The following is an 18976-nucleotide window of genomic DNA, read 5'->3' as shown; positions in this document are numbered from 1 at the left end:
AGCGCAATGGCACAATCTCAGCTCACTGCAACCTCCACCTCCCAGGTTCAAGCGATTCTCCTGCCTCAGCCTCCCAAGTAGCTGGGATTACAGACACCCGCCACCACACCTGGCTAATTTTGTATTTTTAGTAGAGACAGGGTTTCACCATGTTGGCCAGGCTGGTCTCGAACTCCTGACCTCAGGTGATCTGCCTGCCTCAGCTGCCCATAGTGCTGAGATTACAGGCGTAAGCCACTGCGTCTGGCCGCGAGCATTATTTATTCATTATCATGTGGATTGGGGACTCCTGATACCTTCTAGTTTATGACTTTGATATCTTCATTCGACATTGCTGCTTTCCTGCCACTGGATGAAAAAAGAAAATCCTTACCTGTCCTCTGACTTATCCTTTTGTACTTAAGCTGGCTTTAGTTGGTTTCTGTTACTTATAATCAAAAACAGTCTCATCTTTTTTTTTTTGAGACGGGGTCTCATTCTGTCGCCCAGGCTGGAGTGCAGTGGCGTGATCTCGGCTTACTGCAACCTCCGCCTCCCAGGTTCAAGCGATTCTCCTGCCTTAGCCTCCAGAGTAGCTGGGACTACAGGCACGTGCCACCATGCCCAGCTAATTTTTAGTAATTTTAGTAGATATGCGGTTTCACCATGTTAACCAGGCTGGTCTTGATCTCCTGACCTTGTGATCCACTCGCCTCAGCCTCCCAAAGTGCTGGGATTACAGGCGTGAGCCACCGTGCCCAGCCAGTCTCATCTTGAATGTAAACAAAAACTTAGAACTTGGGTTCAGGGCAGAAGCAGCAGACCTAGAGCTGCCTGGATCTGATCAGGTCTGAGAGTGACAAAGTCAAACGGGTTCCCTAGAGACCACTGATCACTGGGGAAACTCCCTTGCCCTGCACTGCCTCTCTGCCAAGACCAAGGCCTAGGACCACATACTGACTGCAAACCCATCTGGATACAACCAGTCTGAATTTTCCCCAAATCTACTCTTGGTACATAATCAGACTTCCTGATCTACACACATTTTTTTTTTCCTTACTCTAGACCCTAGGAGGGAGTAAAGTTTGTGGTAAAAGAAAAAGAAGGGAAAATACAAACTACCTTCTAAACCGTGGGTACGGTAATGTAGTGGCTACCAGTATTGATCATTGCAAGATCATTGCAAGCTTAGCAAGAATCAGCTGCTGGGTCATAGCCTGTTTGGAAAGACAACTGTAGCCCATTAAAAAGGATTGTGTATCATCCACAGAAAGCTCTTCATTTGGTTACTTTACATCTGACTGGCTCCTACTTGCCCTACAGGCTCCAGTTTTTTCTTGCAAGCCTTCTACAAGACTAGGTTAGGGAACTCCTCTGTTAGAGTACTCCCTTACAGTGCACATCTCACTTTGTTGTTTGTTTTAAGGATAGGGTCTCACTCAGTTGCCCAAGCTTGAGTGCAGTGGTGTGATCATAGTTCACTGCAGCCTTGAACTTCTGGGCTCCAGTGATCCTCTTGCCTCAGCCTCCCAAGTGGCTGGGACTCTAGGCACATGCCACTGAGCTTGGCTAACTTTTTAAAAAAAAATTTCTTGTAGAGACGGGATCTCACTATGTTGCCCGGGTTGGTCTCAAACTCCTGGCCTCAAGCAATCTGCCTGCCTCGGCCTTCCAAAGTGTTGGGATTACAGGTGTGAGCCACTGCACCCAGCCATCTCACTCTATTTAAATTGCCATGTCAGTCTATTAAAATGCTCTATTTAAGTGTCCTGAGAGTAGACCCGAGTGTATCTAGCATGGTACTTCGTGTGTGGTAGGTGCTCAATATACATGTTCCACAAAAAATAGAATTCAGGCATTCATTTAGTATTACCTAAAAAGTCTCCACACCTACCCTTCTACAGGTGATCATATAACTTGTGCAAAGACTATCAGGAAGACTTAGGTATGTGCCTTTAGGAGGTAGATAGAGCAGACAGGGCTCAGGTGACCTTGACTAGCTAGAAATTCCAGGTGCCTCTATCAAACAGAATCTGTCAGTTAGGATTAAGTTAGACTTTATACAACAGAAAACAAGGTTTATCCTCTTATGTAAAAGAATTCCAGGGGACTACAGTTCTGGGCAGGAATAGTGGCTCCACGAAGTTAGCAGGAACCCAAGCTGCTTCTGGCTTTCTGCAGCACCATCCTTAGCACTGACTTCCATCCACAAGGCTACCTCATGGTTTAAGAGGGCAGTGGCATGCCAGCCATCATGTCTGCATTCCAGGCAGCAGGACAAAGGGAGAAGGACAAGCAAAGCAACAAAAGGTTGGCCCTCTGAGTCAGCTCCCTCTCAGCAGACTTCTTGAAATTTTTACATATAATATTCCCTTATATCTCAGTGGCCAGGAACACTTGGAAATGTAGATGTTAGCTGGGTACTTTGCTCCATATAAACTTGGAGTTTTATAATTAAGAGGGAAACAGATATTATGCAATAAGCTGCAGTCTCTCCCCCAGTCCCCAAGCAAACCTGTCAGGAAGGACCCTCCCTTATTTTGGTAAAAAATCAGTTGATCTATAGGCAGCTCCGCTTTGCTCTACATCTCAGTTTTCACTGATACAAGGACTAGTCATCAGTACTTTTTTCTCTATATAAAGAACTACAATGGCTGGGCGCAGTGGCTCACGCCTGTAATCCCAGCACTTTGGGAGGCCAAGGCGGGCGGATCGCTTGAGGTCAGGAGTTCGAGACCAGCTTGGCCAACATGCTGAAACCCCATCTCTACTAAATATACAAAAATTAGCCAGGCGTGGTGGCGCATGACTGTAGTCACAGCTACTCGGGAGGCTGAGGCGGGAGAATCGCTTGAATTCAGGAGGCAGAGGTTGCAGTGAGCCGAGATTGCACCACTGCACTCCAGCCTGTGTGAGAGAGAGAGATGCTGTCTCAAAAAAAAAAAAAGAAAAAGAAAAAAAGAACTACAAGAGAAGGGTCCTCTCCCTTGCTCTGTTTCTTGCACTTACCACTCGCACTCATTGCTAGATGGGGCCACATGAAGAGTTCAATGCAGAACTGCAGAAAGGCTCTTCAGCACGTGGGTGTCTCTCACAAGGCCGGATGATTGAGCTGAAATGAGTTGACAATCATGCTGATGTAAGGCAGTGCATTAGGGGCCCTGCTGTAGCAGTGACAGCCTGGATGCTCTGCATTTCAGATGGGCAGGAAATGCTCTGAGAACACACAGGCCTGGGCACTGGTCTACAGGACCAGGTGAAGGAGGAAGGACCCCATTCCCTTCACCCTCATCCTCCAAGGCAGGTAGTACCCAATAGCCATGCCTACAGCATATTCCCCATAGGTGTGGGCAGAAGACCCCACTCCCTTGAACTCTCTAGTTCGTGCTTTCTCAAACTGTAGTTTGATTTTCTCTTAAATGGGAAGTGTCTGAATGTAGGGCAACTGTGGGAAAGGAAGCATGGGAGAGTAATGATGAGCTTGGGTTGGAATCCTGGCCTTGCCCGTTGTTTCCGTGTTACCTTGCTAACTTGTTTCACTCCCCCAAGTGTCTATTTCATGAGGTAAAATAAGAATGGTAATGACACCCCCCTTGCCGAGCTGCTCAGAGGATTAAACAAGATAATGTAGGTGAATGCATTTAGCACAGTGCCTGGGGTACAATAGGTACTCGATAAAAGAGAAAATAAAATGGAGATAGATGGCAAAAGCCATTGTGAAGACTCAACCCCTAAACAAATCTTCCTCTGAAATCAGAGAAATTTGCTACCCTGGCATCTTGACTGGAATCCCAGGATAAGATGGGCACTTACAGCAGTAAAGCCAGCCACACCCTGGACACCAGGCCCCAGAGGGCAGGGGCTACTCCCCATCCGAGGGCTGCCGAGCTCAGGAAACTGATTCATATTTTGTCCTGGGGACACTGCACTTGGAAAAACATTATTGATTCCATGGTTCAGGTTGCAAAGGGAGGAAGAAAGATGGAATTTCATCACATAAAGCACTTTTGCCTACTGTACTTTCTCTTTAGAGAGGCACTTGACAATCATTTTCATTAGTGTCTCTTCTTAAAACAACCTCAGAGATAGCTTATCCCCATTTTATAAAGGCAGAACATAGGAGAAATAACTGGCTGAAGAGCATGTGGCACGGTGGCAAAAGTCAGAGTTCATGATCTCCAAATTTCTAGCATATTGATTAACTAACCAAGCTTCAGCAATCCGCTCCACAAATGCCTGGCGAGGGCCTCTCAGTCATATACTTATTGCTCAGATCAGTCACTCATGATCACCAGAAAAAGGCAAACATGTAAATCTAGGCTACATGATTCGTTTATCTTAGCAGCTTAGGACAGGAGATGAAAAGTGACTTTTCTAACCGTATCACAAGTGGGTCTGCGTCCAGCAAGTCCTGGAATGGAGATGTTGGAACTATTCCAGGATATATGTTACACCATAGAGCTCTGGATGCCTAGAAGCAATGAAGATGGGGTGGGGGCAGTGAAATAGCCAGCTCCTGCGCTAAGTGCAGCCCTCCCCACCAGGGCTGTTGCCGGGCTGCCCCCTCACCTGAGGAACTCATGCCTTTGATCACGGCAGCATCACAACCTGTCCCTGATACCAAAAGGAGAAACACTCTTGGCCTGTGCCCTCTTGGATGGATCGTTTTTCAGAGAACAGGACGTTTAGTGAGTTTGTCTCAAACTGCACAGAGAACATGGTGAACCTGCTAGGGCTGATTGCTGAGGGAAATTAAGAAGACAGGGATAATGGCTTTTCCTCTGTTGCTAAAGCCAGCATGTACCTGAAATGAGCCCCAAAGCTCAGGCCTGACTTCATGCCTTTCTTGTCCTGGGAAGAGGGTTTATCAGATTCCAAAGAATGCATTTCAGTTATCTTCGTTTCCAATACTGAAGCAGCTCCCTCTGCTCACCAAGGCAGAGCGCTTTCTATCTCTTTTTCAGAAAAATCCCAAGGAACAATTGTTTTGGATTACTTAGTGGACTCAGCATGGAAACTGCTTGTGTGGCCCAGCTAGGTAGGGGCGTTCAGACAAGGAGACCTGACCTGGAGCCTCTGGGATGATTCCAAGGTATTGCATGCATGCGTCTGCTGTGTGTTCATTAACTGCTAGGGAAAAAACTCTGGGTAGTCACAGCCATCTACTGTCAGTTTTCAAGACAGGCTTCAGCAGGCGAGCAGCTTGGTGGGAGGCGTCCTTAGTCAGCTGGGAAAGTAAGGCTGACGCGCTGTCCGACCTCAGCGAGGCATGTGTCATACTCTTTCCATTCTCTGGCACTCTCTGGCTCTTCCTAAGGCCTTTTCTCAACCAGGCACATTATGTGAGGTAGACAGCAAGCAGGATGGGAGGCTGGCAGTCCCCAGAGCGGAGCTGGCAGTGGCCACTTAGACTCCCTCATATCACACCGTTGGCTTCCAAGCCCAGATGTAGGTGCCTGCCCCTCCCGTTGGGACCTTGCCAAATCTTTTGTAACATTTTAAAACAGCCATTGAAGTGCCAGATGATAAAATTTCCCTTGGAGATTGAGAAATTCTGATTGGGATGATGGCAGCATTCTGGAATTTATGTCAGATTTGCTTCCCAGGGGCCGGAAGCGAGGAGGTCAAGACTCTAGGTCCCCATCCCAGCTTAACCAAAGAACCACTACTTTTTTCTTTTCTTTTCTTTCTTTCTTTTTTTTTTCTCAGACAGTCTTGCTCTGTCAACCATGCTGGAGTGCAGTGGTGCAATCTTGGCTCCTGCAACCTTCACCTTCCAGGTTCAAGCGACTCTTTTGCCTCAGCTTCCGGAGTGGCTAGGATTACAGGTGTGTGCCACAATGCCCGGCTAATTTTTGTAATTTTAGTAGAGATGGGTTTTTACCATGTTGGCGAGGCTGGTCTTGAACTCCTGGCCTCAAGTGAACTGCCCACCTTGGCCTCCTAAAGTGCTGGAACTACAGGCGTGAGCCACTGCACCCAGCCCCCTACTTTTTTTTTTTTTGAGATGGGGTCTTGCTCTGTTGCTCAGGCTGGAGTGCAGTGGCATGATCATAGCTCACTGCAGCCTCAAACTCCTGGGCTTAAGAGATCCTCCAGGGCCGGGCGTGGTAGCTCATGCCTGTAATCCCAGCACTTTGGGAGGCTGAGGCGGGCGGATCACGAGGTCAGGAGATCGAGACCATCCTGGCTAACACGGTGAAACCCCATCTCTACTAAAATACAAAAAAATTAGCCGGGTGTGGTGGCGGGTGCCCGTAGTCCCAGCTACTCTGGAGGCCGAGGCAGGAGAATGGCATGAACCCAGGAGATGGAGCTTGCAGTGAGCCGAGACTGTGCCACTGCACTCCAGCCTGGGCAACAGAGCGAGACTCTGTCTCAAAAAAAAAAAGAGATCCTCCTAATGGCCGGGTGCAGTGGCTTACACCTGTAATCCCAGCACTTTGGGAGGCCAAGGTGGGCAGATCACTTGAAGTCAGGAGTTTGAGACCAGCCTGGCCAACATGGTGAAACCCCGTCTCTACTAAAAATAGAAAAATTAGCTGGGTGTGGTAGTGCATGTCTGTAATCCCAGCTACTCGAGAGGCTGAGGCAGGAGAATTGCTTGAACCTGGGAGGCGGAGGTTGCAGTGAGCCGAGATTGCGTCATTGCACTCCAGTCTGGGCAAAAGAGTGAGACTCCATCTCAAAAAACAAGAGATCCTCGTGGCTCAGCCTCCTGAGTAGCTGGGACTACAGGTGTGTGCACCACAACACCCAGCTAATTTTTGTATTTTTTGTAGAGACAGAGTCTTGCTATATTATCCAGGTTGGTCTTGAACTCCTAGCCTTAAGAAATCCTCCCACCTCCGCCTCCCAAAATGCTAGGATTACAGGCATGGGCTACTACACCTGGCCTTTCTTTTTGGTTTTACATACTGAAGTTAGGCACAGATTTCAATTGAAAGAGGGTTTCGTTGCTTTAAAAGTGTTTTAAAAGCCCTGCCCTGCATTATCCTTATCCCCTCCATTAGTAACTATACAGAATTTTAAAAGAGGAAAAATCAGAGAGGGAAAGGTAAGTTATTTCTTGGATATGAAGAAAAGCCACAGATGTTGTTTGGGCCTCAGCAGGGCATCTGTGCAGGTGTCTGCGCATTAGCAACACCATCTGCTTTGTTGTCTCTCAAAGGAAGAAGAATCCTGGCCTGATGAACTCCTCAAGCTCTCTTCTTTGGGAAATAGGGAGATCACAATTTGAAATCTTAATACGAGGTAATAATTGAATATATAAGCACCCTACATAATCCAGAGCTAAAAAATGTGAAATTAAGTCATGAATTGCTTTCAAATATAGCAGGAATCTTCTAGCCTCTCTCTTCCAGTCCTAAAAGGCACCACGAAATGCTGCCTCAGAGTCAAGGCCCCAAATAAATACATGCTAATAAGGCTGATTTTCCCTTTTCACTCTTCTCCTGGGCAGTATGAACCTTTGACTAGAGAGAGCCAGAAAGGAGCATCTGAACCCATTTAGGTGGTGGCCTCTTTCAAAGTGAAATGTGAAGCCAGGGCTCCAAACCGTCATTGTCCTGAGAGTTCCCAGGAAGGCTTTTGTGTGGTGACCTGGATGCCCGTCCAAATGGCCTTGGCTGGTCCCATCCCTCACTCTAGCTCCCTAAGGGTCCTGCTGCTATCAATTGACTGTGAACATTTCCTTTCACTGCCTTTTGCAAACTGCTGGGTGAGTGCCAAGTAGTAGCTTTGCAGGGTTCATTCACCCCAGGGCTGGGAGCTTTTCAGCAGTGTAGGCAGGTTATGTGTTTCAAATCAGCATAGTAGGGCAGAGTGATTTGGAAGCCATTTCATTTTTTCAGTTCATCAAACTCCTACTCACTGGGAATCTCTAAACCAGCGATATGAAACCTTTCTGGAGTTGTGACACCCTGTTGTCACTCATTTTATTTCATCAAACACCCACCCCTCTTAAAAATGCCATGAGGCATGTATTTATTTTTAAGATGAAAGTGAATTAAAATTGGAAAATTACCTAAGAATTTTCTGGCACTCTAGCAAAAAAGGAGATCTACCAGAGGTGTTTGGAAGTCAGGATCTTCATTAAGAATCATCACTCTACACAGGGAAGACACTTGACAGAATTGAGAAGTAGGAAGAATTTGTCCTTGCTCCTCCCCTCTCCCACAATCTAATTCCCTCCCCATCTGCACATCCCTCCCCAGGCATCCGGGCACTTGCACTACCCCATACCTCCCTCCGTGGTACCTCGTGCAGAACTGGCCCTTACCACCCACCCCCCCAGCCCTGCTCTGCAACTGTTTCCTCTCAGTGCTCCTGTTAACATACCCGATGCCCACTCCTTCTGCAGGTAGTCCCTGTAGGTTAGTTGTTTCTTTAGAAAGGAGTAACAACTTCTATTCTTTTTTTTTTTTTTTTTTTTTTGAGATGGAGTCTCTCTCTGTTGCCCAGGCTGGAGTGCAATGGCGCGATCTCGGCTCACTGCAACCTCTGCCTCCTGGGTTCAAGCAATTCTCCTGCCTCAGCCTCCCAAGTAGCTGGGATTATAGGCGTGAGCCACCATGCTCGGCTAATTTTTTTTGTATTTTTAGTAGAGACAGGGTTTCACCATGTTGGCCAGGCTGGTCTCAAACTCCTGACCTCAAGTGATCCACCCACCTCGGCCTCCCAACGTGCTGGGATTACAGGTGTGAGCCACTGCGCCCAGCCTAGGAGTAACAACTTCTAAGTTCATTTTCAGCACAAAAATTTTAGTGGAGTTAACCTTGATGATAATGCCTTAAAGTCTTAATCCCTCCCAGGGATATTTGTAATTTTTTTATCCCTAGAATGCTCAGCAGAAGGGATATTTATAATGTAACTAGAGACAATATCATACACAAAATAATTAATTTCCAATGGAATTTCAAGGGGTAACAGAAAGGAACAGGAAGAGTGGGAGATTGGTCCATTCTGCCTTCTGGTAATAATGGCCCCCTCGCGGTGCAAGCATTCACTTTGGGATAATATAAAAGACACTGGAACTGGGAGTGGTGGCTCATACCTGTAATCCCAGCATTTTGGGAGGTTGAAGCGGGCAGATCACCTGAAGTCAGGAGTTCAAGACCAGCCTGGCCAATGTGGTGAAACCACGTCTCTACTAAAAATACAAAAATTAGCCAGGTGTGGTGGTATGCACCGGTAATCCCAGTGACTCAGGAGGCTGAGGCAGGGCAATAGCTTGAACCTGGGAGGCGGAGGCTGCAGTGAACCGAGATTGTGCCACTGCTCTCCAGCCTAGGCAACAGAGCAAGACTCTGTCTAAAAAAAAAAAAAAAAGACATGGATAAGAGTCAGTGACCTGGATGTATTTCTGACTTAATCCAATTCAACCAATATTTACTAAGCCCCTCCTATATGCCTGGAATTCGGCTATGCCATTGGTATCCAAGATAAATATGACACATTCCATGTCCTCAGTGAAATCTCAGTCTATCAGGAGGCATCTGATACCATGCTAAATGTTTCTCTAGCAGTTAGACAAAATGCTATGGGAACACCATAGAGAGGATGATTGATTCTGTCCGGAGAAAGCTGCAGAGAATTAATATTTGCATTGGCCTTTGAGGATGAGAATGAGTTCAGGAGGCTGGGAAAGGGAGGAGAAGAGGAGTGAGGTCAGTGGGGAAAAAAACCACCAGAACAAAAGCACAGGGAGGCGATTGCTGGAGAAGTCCAAGTATCTGGAGCACAAGAAGGGAAGTAGCGGGGATGAAGCTGAAAAGCAAGGCTAGGGTCAGATTTTGGAAAAGCTTTTACTGTCTTACTGAGGAATGGAAGCATCAGCTGCAGATGATGGAGCCATCAGAAGGTTTTGAAACCTCCATAGACACATTCTGGAGACCACCACCTTCTCTCAGGCAAAAGACAATGCAGGCTCCATCCAGGGCTATAAGGAGAATGGAAAGAAAAGACCCTGAGGATAGGATACATGCAAATAGTTGGCTCCTTCGATGTTGGGGTTAAAGGAGGAGAAGTCATAGGTTTTTTGCTTAGGCTTGCTAAGTAATGGCGATGCCACTAATTGAAGATAGGGATGATAGGAGCAAGAGTCCATGGAAAAGAACAATGAGCTCGATTTTAGGCCTGTTGGCTTAAGAGACCAAGGGCGAGTGTGAAGATGGTTGTTGATGTTGCTACAGAGGATTCTTCTCTTGTTTATGTTTTTGGTCTTCTTAACAGGACACTAAGTGCTTGTCTGTGCCGGGCACACGTCCATCTCTAAGATGGCTTTTCTTCCAGTTCTGTCATTTCTTCCATCAGACAGGATGGTGCGAGTGTAGATAGAGTTTAAGCAAGAGGCCTGGGACTGCTGCTGCTATTAAGCAGAGGCCAAGTCACATGGAAGCTTCTGGAAGCTCAGGTTCTCACTTGCATACAGATCTGCTTCTTTGCATTCTAAATGTTAAACTCCTCACCTTCCATTCATCTTTTGTTTTCAATTTATCTTTCTCAAATAATATCCTTGCTTGTAGAACTAATCATTGTCCCAAAGAGAACCTGTGACTTCTTTCTTGCTCATTTCAGCATGAACATCATTGAGTGAAAACCTATAACTAGAACGCTGTTGTGGAGATAAAGTAGTTCAGGAAATGTTTGGATCTTTAGGAGTTCATCTCAGAAACCCTAAAAATGTGCATGCTCTTTGAGCTAGTAACCCTACTTTTTGGGATTTATCCTAGAGGAATACTGGACAAGTGGACAAATATGTATGTACAATATTGGCACTCTTTTTTTGAGACAGGGTCTCACTGTGTCATCAGGGTGGAATCCAGTGGCATGATCATGGCTCACTGCAGACTTGACCTCCTGGGCTGAAGCAATCCTCCCACCTCAGCCTCCTGAGTAGCTGAGCTTACAGGTGTACACCACCACACAAGGCTAATTTTAAAATTTTTTGTAAAGATGGGGTCTCAGTACATTCCCCAGGCTGGGATCAAACTCCTGAGCTCAAGCAATCTTCCTGCCTTGGCCTCCCAAAGTGTTGGGATTATAAGCATGAGCCACTGCACCTAGCCTCAATATTGTCATTCTTGCTTATTGTAGTAAAAAACTAAGCAATAAAAGTCCACAAATAAGAGATTAGCTAAATTACTTAAAATGATCCATATAATGAAATTTAATAAAAATTAACTCATTAAAAATGACAGTGTAAGCTGGGCACAGTGGCTCATGCCTGTAATCCCAGCACTTTGGGAGGCCAAGCAGGGAGGATCACCTGAGGCTGGAGTTCAAGACCAGCCTGGGTAGCATAGCAAGACCCTGTCTCTACAAAAGTTGTTTTTAAAAAAATGACAATGTAGATTAACATTGATTGACAATTGGAAAGTCAGAAAGACATTCAAGATTTATTACTGGAAAAGAATAAATTATGTAAATTTATTATACAAAATGTTTAATGAAAAGATCTGAAAACCAAAATTGGCAAAACGTAAATAACAATTATCTGAGAGGACAGTGGAAGGAATTTCTATTGGTTTAATTATTTTTCTTTCTGCTGTCATTACCTCCTTTTTTTTTTGAGACGGAGTTTCACTCTTGTTGCCCAGGCTAGAGTGCAATTGTGCAATCTCAGCTCCTTGCAACCTCTGCCTCCCGGGATCAAGCGATTCTTCTGCCTCAGCCTCCCAAGTAGCTGGGATTACAGGCATGTGCCACCATGCCCTGCTAATTTTGTATTTTTAGTAAAGATGGGGTTTCTCCATGTTGGTCGGGCTGGTCTCAAACTCCCAACCTCAGGTGATCCACCCGCCTCAGCCTCCCAAGGCACTGGGATTACAGGTGTGAGCCACTGCACCCAGCCTCCTAATCTTTTTTTTTTTTGAGATGGAGATGGGCGAGTGGAGAGGGGGTATCTCTATGTTGCCCAGGCTGGCCTTGAACTCCTGGGCTCAAGCAATCCTCCTGCATAACTGGGACTACAGATATGCCCCACTGTACTGGCCTATTTCCTAATCTTTTTACAACAACTGTGTATTACTGATATAAAGAAATATCTGGCCAGGCGCAGTGGCTCATGCCTGTAATCCCAGCTACTCGGAAGGCTGAGGCAGGAGAATTGCTTGAACCGGGGAGGCGGAGGTTGCGGTGAGCCAAGATCACGCCATTGCACTCCAGCCTGGGCAACAAGAGTGAAACTCTGTCTCAAAAAAGAAAAGAAAAGAAATATCAGGCTGGGCGCAGTGGCTCACGCCTGTAATCCCAGCACTTTGGGAGGCCAAGGCGGGTGGATTGCTTGAGGTCAGGAGTTCGAGACCAGCCTGGCTAACATGGTGAAACACCATCTCTACTAAAAATACAAAAATTAGCCGGGTGTGGTGGCACATGCCTGTAGTCCCAGCTACTCGAGGCACAAGAATCGCTTGAACCCAGGAGGCAGAGGTTGCAGTGAGCTGGGATCACACCACTGCACTCCAGCCTGGGCAAGACAGCGAGACTCCATCAAAAAAAAAAAAGAAAAGAAATATCTATGCTTCTTTCAAATGTGCTGGGGCCAGTTTATCAGCTGTACTCCCAGACAGGGCTAGGTTGAGGAGCAAAGGAAGAGCAGGAAAGCCCTCCAACAGTGGCTAAATTGAAAATTATGGCCCTGGAAGTATATTTCATGAAGGGACCTCCCTCCCCTTTCAATGCACACTCTGGGGGATTCTTCGGAACAAGACACTCTTAGGTCATAGCTACATGGAGAGTCACACAGAAGGTCCAATTATCACACCTTCCTATATTTCCCCTAGCTTTTCTAAAATCTTAGCTCTTCCACAGTCTCTCAGATAGAAAAATCACCCAAGATCTAATTTCTTACCCTAAAATTATTGTTATTTTAAAATTCAACCTAGCTCTGTGCAGTTTACCTTCTAAACTGGGTCTGTTGCAGCAAGAGATAAGTATTCCTGATGAGAGGGGTTAGGTGAAGGCGATCAGGTCTGAGAGTGATAAACACCAGCAGAAGCCAAAGGGGTGGCTGGAAGATAGACCTGTACAACATGGTCAAATCTAACTGGTAATCATACATATGGAAAATAAAATGGTATCATTCTCACTATGCAGTGGGACGCGGTTGGGAGAGAAATATAAGACCCAGGGCTGGTAATGATGCAGGAAATGGACCTTCTCCTGTGTTGCTGACAAAAGTGGGAACGACTACAACCTTTCCATAGAGTGTTGGCAAGAGGCATCCAAAGCTATACGCATGTGCATACATTTTGACCCAGGATTTCTACGTCCAGAAATTCATCTTAAGGAAATAATCAGAAATGTGATTATATGCTTACCTGTAAGAATATTCATCTGGGCCAGGTGCAGTGGCTCACGCCTGTAATCCCAGCACTCTGGGAGACCGAGGTGGGCAGATTACCTGAGGTCAGGAGTTTGAGACTAGCCTGGCCAACATTAAAAAAAAAAAAAAAAGAATATTCATCTGCTTTATAACTGACATTTTTAACAATAGAAATAAATCAATATAATAGAAAAATTTGAGAAAAACTTAGTTCCATCAATAGGGAATTGGTTAAAAAAAAAAAAAAGTAAGAGCTCAGCTTCTAGATTCTGAGCTCAAATCACAACTTGCTATCTGAATGAACCTAAGCAAATTCCCTGACTTTTTTTTCAAGACAAGGTTTTGTTCTGTCACCCAGGCTGGAGTGCAGTGGTGCGATCACAGCTCACTGCAGCCTTGACCTCCTGAGTCAAGCAATCCTCCCACCTCAGTTTCCCTAGTAGCTGGGACTACAGGTGTGCACCACCATGCCTGGATATTTTTTGTAGAGACAAGTTTTCGTCATGTTTCTCAGGCTGGTCTCAAATTCCTGGGCTCAAGCAATTCTGCCTTGGCCTCCGAAAGTGCTGGGGTTACAGGGGTGAGCCACTGTGCCTGGCCCTCGACTTTTTTAAGCCTAATTTTCCTCATCTGTAAAATGGATCACAATAATAATACCTTCTCCTAACCACTTTCTCTGCCACTACCTACCATTTCTCTGCTTTTCTTTGCAATGAAACTTCTCAAAAGAATAGGTGACATGCACTGATGTGCACTCTCTTTGAAATCCACTCCAGCCAGCCTCTTGTCCTTGCTACTCCAGTAAAACTGATGTTGTCAAAGTTGCTAACATTGACTAAGTTCAATGAACAGTCCTTAGCTGTCATCATACTTGGTCTTTGGGCATAATTTGACCCAGTTGGGCCCCCCTTCTTCTCTGACACAATTGGTTCTCTTGGCTTCTAGGACCCTATTTTCTCTTAATTTCCTTCCTACCCCGCACTGGTCACTCCTCTATCTCCCTCCTCCCTGCCTTCTTAAGGATACAGCACCTGGGACATGGTCCTTGGTTTTCTCTTCTTCATCTATACCCCTTACCTTGGTGGTCTCATCCAGTCTCAAGACGTTCTTTCTTTCTTTCTTTTTTTTTTTTTTTGAGACAGAGTCTTGCTCTGTCGCCCAGGCTGGAGTGCAATGGCGCCATCTCGGCTCACTGCAAGCTCCACCTCCCGGGTTCACGCCATTCTCCTGCCTCAGCCTCCCGAGTTGCTGGGACTACAGGCACCCACCACCATGCCCGGCTAATTTTTTGTATTTTTAGTACAGACGGGGTTTCACCATGTTAGCCAGGATGGTCTCAATCTCCTGACCTCGTGATCCACCCGCCTTGGCCTCCCAAAGTGCTGGGATTACAGGCGGGAGCCACCGCGCCCGGCCCAGTCTCAAGACTTTCAACCATGTCCCTGTGCAGATGATTCCAATTATATCTCCAGTCCAGACCTCTCCCCTGAAATCCAGACTGGTACATCCCGCTGACTACTTGACATCTTTATTTGGATGTCTAATAGGAATCTCAAAATTCCCATCCAAAATGAAATTAAACTCCTTATTTTCTATTCCCCCGTTCGCTCCATCCATAGCATTCCCCATCTCAATTCCATTCCTCAGGTGGTTCAGAACAAAAAACCCTAGAATCATCCTTGACTTCTTTCTTTCTGTCACAGACTACACCCAATGGCTCAGGAAATCTGTTGGTTCTAGCTTCGGGCTATATCCAGAATCGGATCAGTTTTTGCTGTCTTCTCCATTGCCACCATGGTCTGGGCCACTGTCCCATCTCAATGGATGACTGAAATAGAGTCCCTGCTAGTCTCCCTGTGACCATCCTTACCCTTCCTACTCTTTTCTCAAGACAGCAGTCAGAATGATGCTTTCCATTTCAAGTTAGAGTGTGTCAGTTTTCCTTCTTTTTTTCTTTTTCTTTTTTCAGATGGAGTCTCCCTCTGTCACCCAGGCTGGAGTGCAGTGGCATGATCTTTGCTCACTGCAACCTCCACCTCCTGGGTTCAAGCGATTCTCTTGCCTCAGCCTCGCTGAGTAGCTGGGACTACAGGCACGCGCCACCATACCCAGCTAATTTTTTTTTTTGTATTTTTAGTAGAGACGAGGTTTCACCATGTTGGCCAGGCTGGTCTCGAACTCTTGACCTCAGGTGATCTGCCTGCCTTGGCTTCCCAGAGTGCTGGGATTACAGGTGTGAGCCACCGCGCCTGGCCGTGTCACTTTTCTTATCAAAACTCTGCAATGGGGCCCACTCATAGTAAAAAGCCAAATCCAACAACGGTCTTTGGGGCACTCAATGATCTGGCTTCCTATTGTTGCTCTGATCTCATCTTCCTCCATGGTCTCCATTCCCTCCTTCCATTACGGCCACTCTGGCTTCTTGTGCTGTTTTTTGACCACACAGACATTCCTGCCTTAGAGATTTGGGACTAGCTGCCCTTTTACCTGGAATAATCTTCCTTCTTACTTCCTTTAAGTCTTTGCTCAGATATCACTGTCACAGGTTGAGTTCTCTGGAGGCAGTCTCTGAGACGGAGACTGAGTGGGAAGTTTATTGGGGAGTGCTCTTGAGGTCAACTCCTGTGGAAGGGAAGAGGAGGAAGCGGGACTGGACTGTGCAGTAGTCTCAACAAAGGCGTCAGCCAATCCTAAGAGGAGCTCCGAGGCTGGCAGGCTCTTCAGAGATGTCCTGAGTTAGGGTGAGGGGGCCAGGTCACTGGATGAAGGCGGCCCTAGGAAAGCGAGTAGACTGCTCTCTGCAACAGAGACGATTTCTAAGGAGTGCTCACAGCTGAGAGCTGTCTGCTTGCAGCACTCCCAAGCAGTTGCGGAGGTAAGTAATCAGTCCTAATGGGGGTTATGGATGGCGCATCTCAGTGTCCATTATAATTCACCCCTTGTGCTGTTCAGATCTACTTCAAATAAGTTCAAGGAGCAGTTCCTCTGGAATTTCAGTGGGCTTCTTTCCTGGGAGAAACTTATAACAGGAAGGTTAAGGAGATGAACAACAGCCCCTGACATTGCAGCTTGTCTTGAGGCTACGATTAATATTCATTTTTCCCTTTCACACTGATAATACAATTCTAGATTTCCCCTCACCCACAAATAGACTCTGCTGGTCTAGGTGGCCTATCTGGTCTGGGGACCTAGACCCTCATCCCTGAGCGATCTATTTGTTCCCTGGTCACCAGGCCTTTCTCAGGCCACAGCTGCTGTACTTGTCCATTAGCTGTCAAAATTGGGTGAGGACCGAGTCACCCAAGTAGATCACCTGGGTGCCAAACATGTTCTTCCTTGCCCCCAGTGTGTAGCAATAGAGCTCCCTTCCCTTGCTGATCACAGTCAATTGCCTCTGCCAAGACGGTGACTCTTCTTCTTGTCTGCTGGTCCTGCTTAGCACAAATAGCCTGAAGTACCAAAGTGGCAGCCATAGTTTATTGTTCAATGAGATTTTTTCTGGGTCCCCCGGTGGAAGTTTTTTTTTTTTTTTTTTTGAGAACTTTTGTCACTCAGGCTGGTGTACAGTAGCACAATTGTGACAGACTGCAGTCTCAACCTCCCCATCTTAAGTGATCCTCCCATCTCAGCCTCTCAAGTAGCCAGGACTACAGGCATGTGCCACCATGTCCAGCTAACTTTTAATTTTTTGTAGAGATGGGAATCTCAATATGTTGCCCAGACTGGTCTCAAACTCCTGAGCTCAAGCAACCTTCTGCCTTGGCCTCCTGAAGTACTGGGATTACAGGCATGAGCCACCACGCCTGGCCAGCATTTCTCCATTTGAATGCCAGGACCTCTAACCCTGCAGAGCCCATAGTTGCAGAGACAGGAAGCACAAATTCCCCGAGTGGGTGATTGAGAATGATGAATAAATGGAGTCATTCTTGCTTCTGCCTCTTGGTTTCCAGATTGAAAGTTTGTTGCCATCTTTGTAATGCCTCCCAGCTGATGCTTCAACAGGCTACTCCACCTCTACCATTCTCTGAGACTGGGTAGTATGATATTGTTATCGAAACACCAGGGGTTTGGTCTAGATCCTGCTGCTCGCTGCGCAGAAAGCCAATGATTGAGATGAGTATTACCAAGGAATAAGGAAAAAAGAAGAAGAAGGAAGAAGAAGAAGGCGTGCTATAGCCTTCTGTAGCTACAGACTGGGTGCTACAGCCGAGGAGATGGGAGCTTAGTCTCAAATCCATCTGCCTGCTGTACTAAAACTAGAGGTTTATATAGCAGGGAAGAAGTGTAACAATGTACAACAAAATAGGAACTAGGGAGGGGCAAGGAAGCAATCATGATGAATGAGGGATCCAGCATCTCATTGTCCGTTGTCTGGATGTGGTGATCTGGTGAGTTTCAGTTCTTTTTTTGTTTTTGAGACAGAGTATTGCTCTGTCGCCCAGGCTGGAGTGCAATGGCACCATCTTGGCTCACTGTAACCACTGCCTCCTGGGTTGAAGTGGTTCTCCTGCCTCAGCCTCCCGAGTAGCTGGGATTACAGGCACACACCACCACGCCTGGCTAATTTTTTTGTATGTTTATTTATTTTATTTTATTATTATTTTTTGAGATGGAGTCTTGCTTTGTTGCCCAGGCTGGAGTGCAGTGGCACCATCTCGGCTCCCTGCAACCTCTGCCTCCTGGGTTCAAGCAATTCTCCTTCTCAGCCTCCTGAGTAGCTGGGATTACAGGGGCCCACCACCACACTCAGCTAATGTGTTTTGTATTTGAACCCCTGACCTTGTGATCAGCCCGCCTCGGCCTCCCAAAGTGCTGGGATTACAGACATGAGCCACTGTACCTGGCCATTTTTTTTGTATTTTTAGTAGAGACAGGGTTTCACCATGTAGGCCAGGCTGGTTTCGAACTCCTGACCCCAGTCCTCCTGCCTCAGCCTCCCAAAGTGCCAGGATTACAGACGTGAGCTACTGCGCTTGGCTGAATTTCAGTTCTTTGATAGTTTTTTTTTTTCCTTTGAGACAAGAGTCTTGCTCTGTTGCCCAGGCTGGAGTGTGCAATGGTGTGATCTTGGCTCACTGCAACCTCCACCTCCTGGGTTCAAGCAATTCTCCTGCCTCAGCCTCCTGAGTAGCTGGGATTACAGGCACACACCACCATGCCCAGCTAATTTTTGTATTTTTAGTAGAGACGGGGTTTCACCATTTTGGTCAGGCTGGTCTCGAACTCCTGACCTCATGATCTGCCCACCTTGGCCTCCCAAAGTGCTGGGATTACAGGTGTGAGCCACTGTGCCCGGCCTGATAGTTTTTTGAGAGGCCTGAAGATTGTTTCCTGAAGAAGGAATGCAGATAAAACAAATATAAGGTTCAAGCTTTAAGACCAGAAGCATCAATTCTGGTGGTTTATCCAAAAAACTGTGGGACTATTGGGTTGGTTTCAATATGTGAATGTGTGATATGATGGGCATGGACCTACTCTTGCACCTCCTTTGTTGTAAAGTGGGTCTGTTGGTCTAATGCAATGCTATGTAGGATCCCGTGCTGGTGGATTCAACACTCTATAAGCCTTGGGATAGTGGTGCCGGTTGAGACACTGGATGGAGGAAAGCCGAAACCATCCCCAGAATGTCTATTTCTGTCTAAGTTAATTGCTACTCCTTGCAAGGTGGCT

The 18976-nt window shown here is 46.5% G+C and overlaps 1 long non-coding RNA gene across 1 annotated transcript in view; it reads right to left on the bottom strand.

Moving 5' to 3' along the window:
* The window catches only part of LOC115931439 (uncharacterized), a 113495-nt gene that overhangs the window by 4107 nt on the left and 90412 nt on the right, over positions 1-18976 (bottom strand). Inside the window, exons 9-10 of the long non-coding RNA XR_010134629.1 lie at positions 13302-13409; positions 2989-3091 (exon numbers count right to left, since the gene is read on the bottom strand). This is a non-coding gene — a long non-coding RNA (uncharacterized lncRNA). The remainder of the gene's footprint in view (positions 1-2988; positions 3092-13301; positions 13410-18976) is intronic.

Source organism: Gorilla gorilla, chromosome 1, assembly GCF_029281585.2.
Source record: "Gorilla gorilla gorilla isolate KB3781 chromosome 1, NHGRI_mGorGor1-v2.1_pri, whole genome shotgun sequence".
Lineage (NCBI taxonomy): Eukaryota > Metazoa > Chordata > Mammalia > Primates > Hominidae > Gorilla > Gorilla gorilla.
Note: the sequence above shows the minus strand (reverse complement) of the source record. Positions and strands in the feature narration are given on the sequence as shown.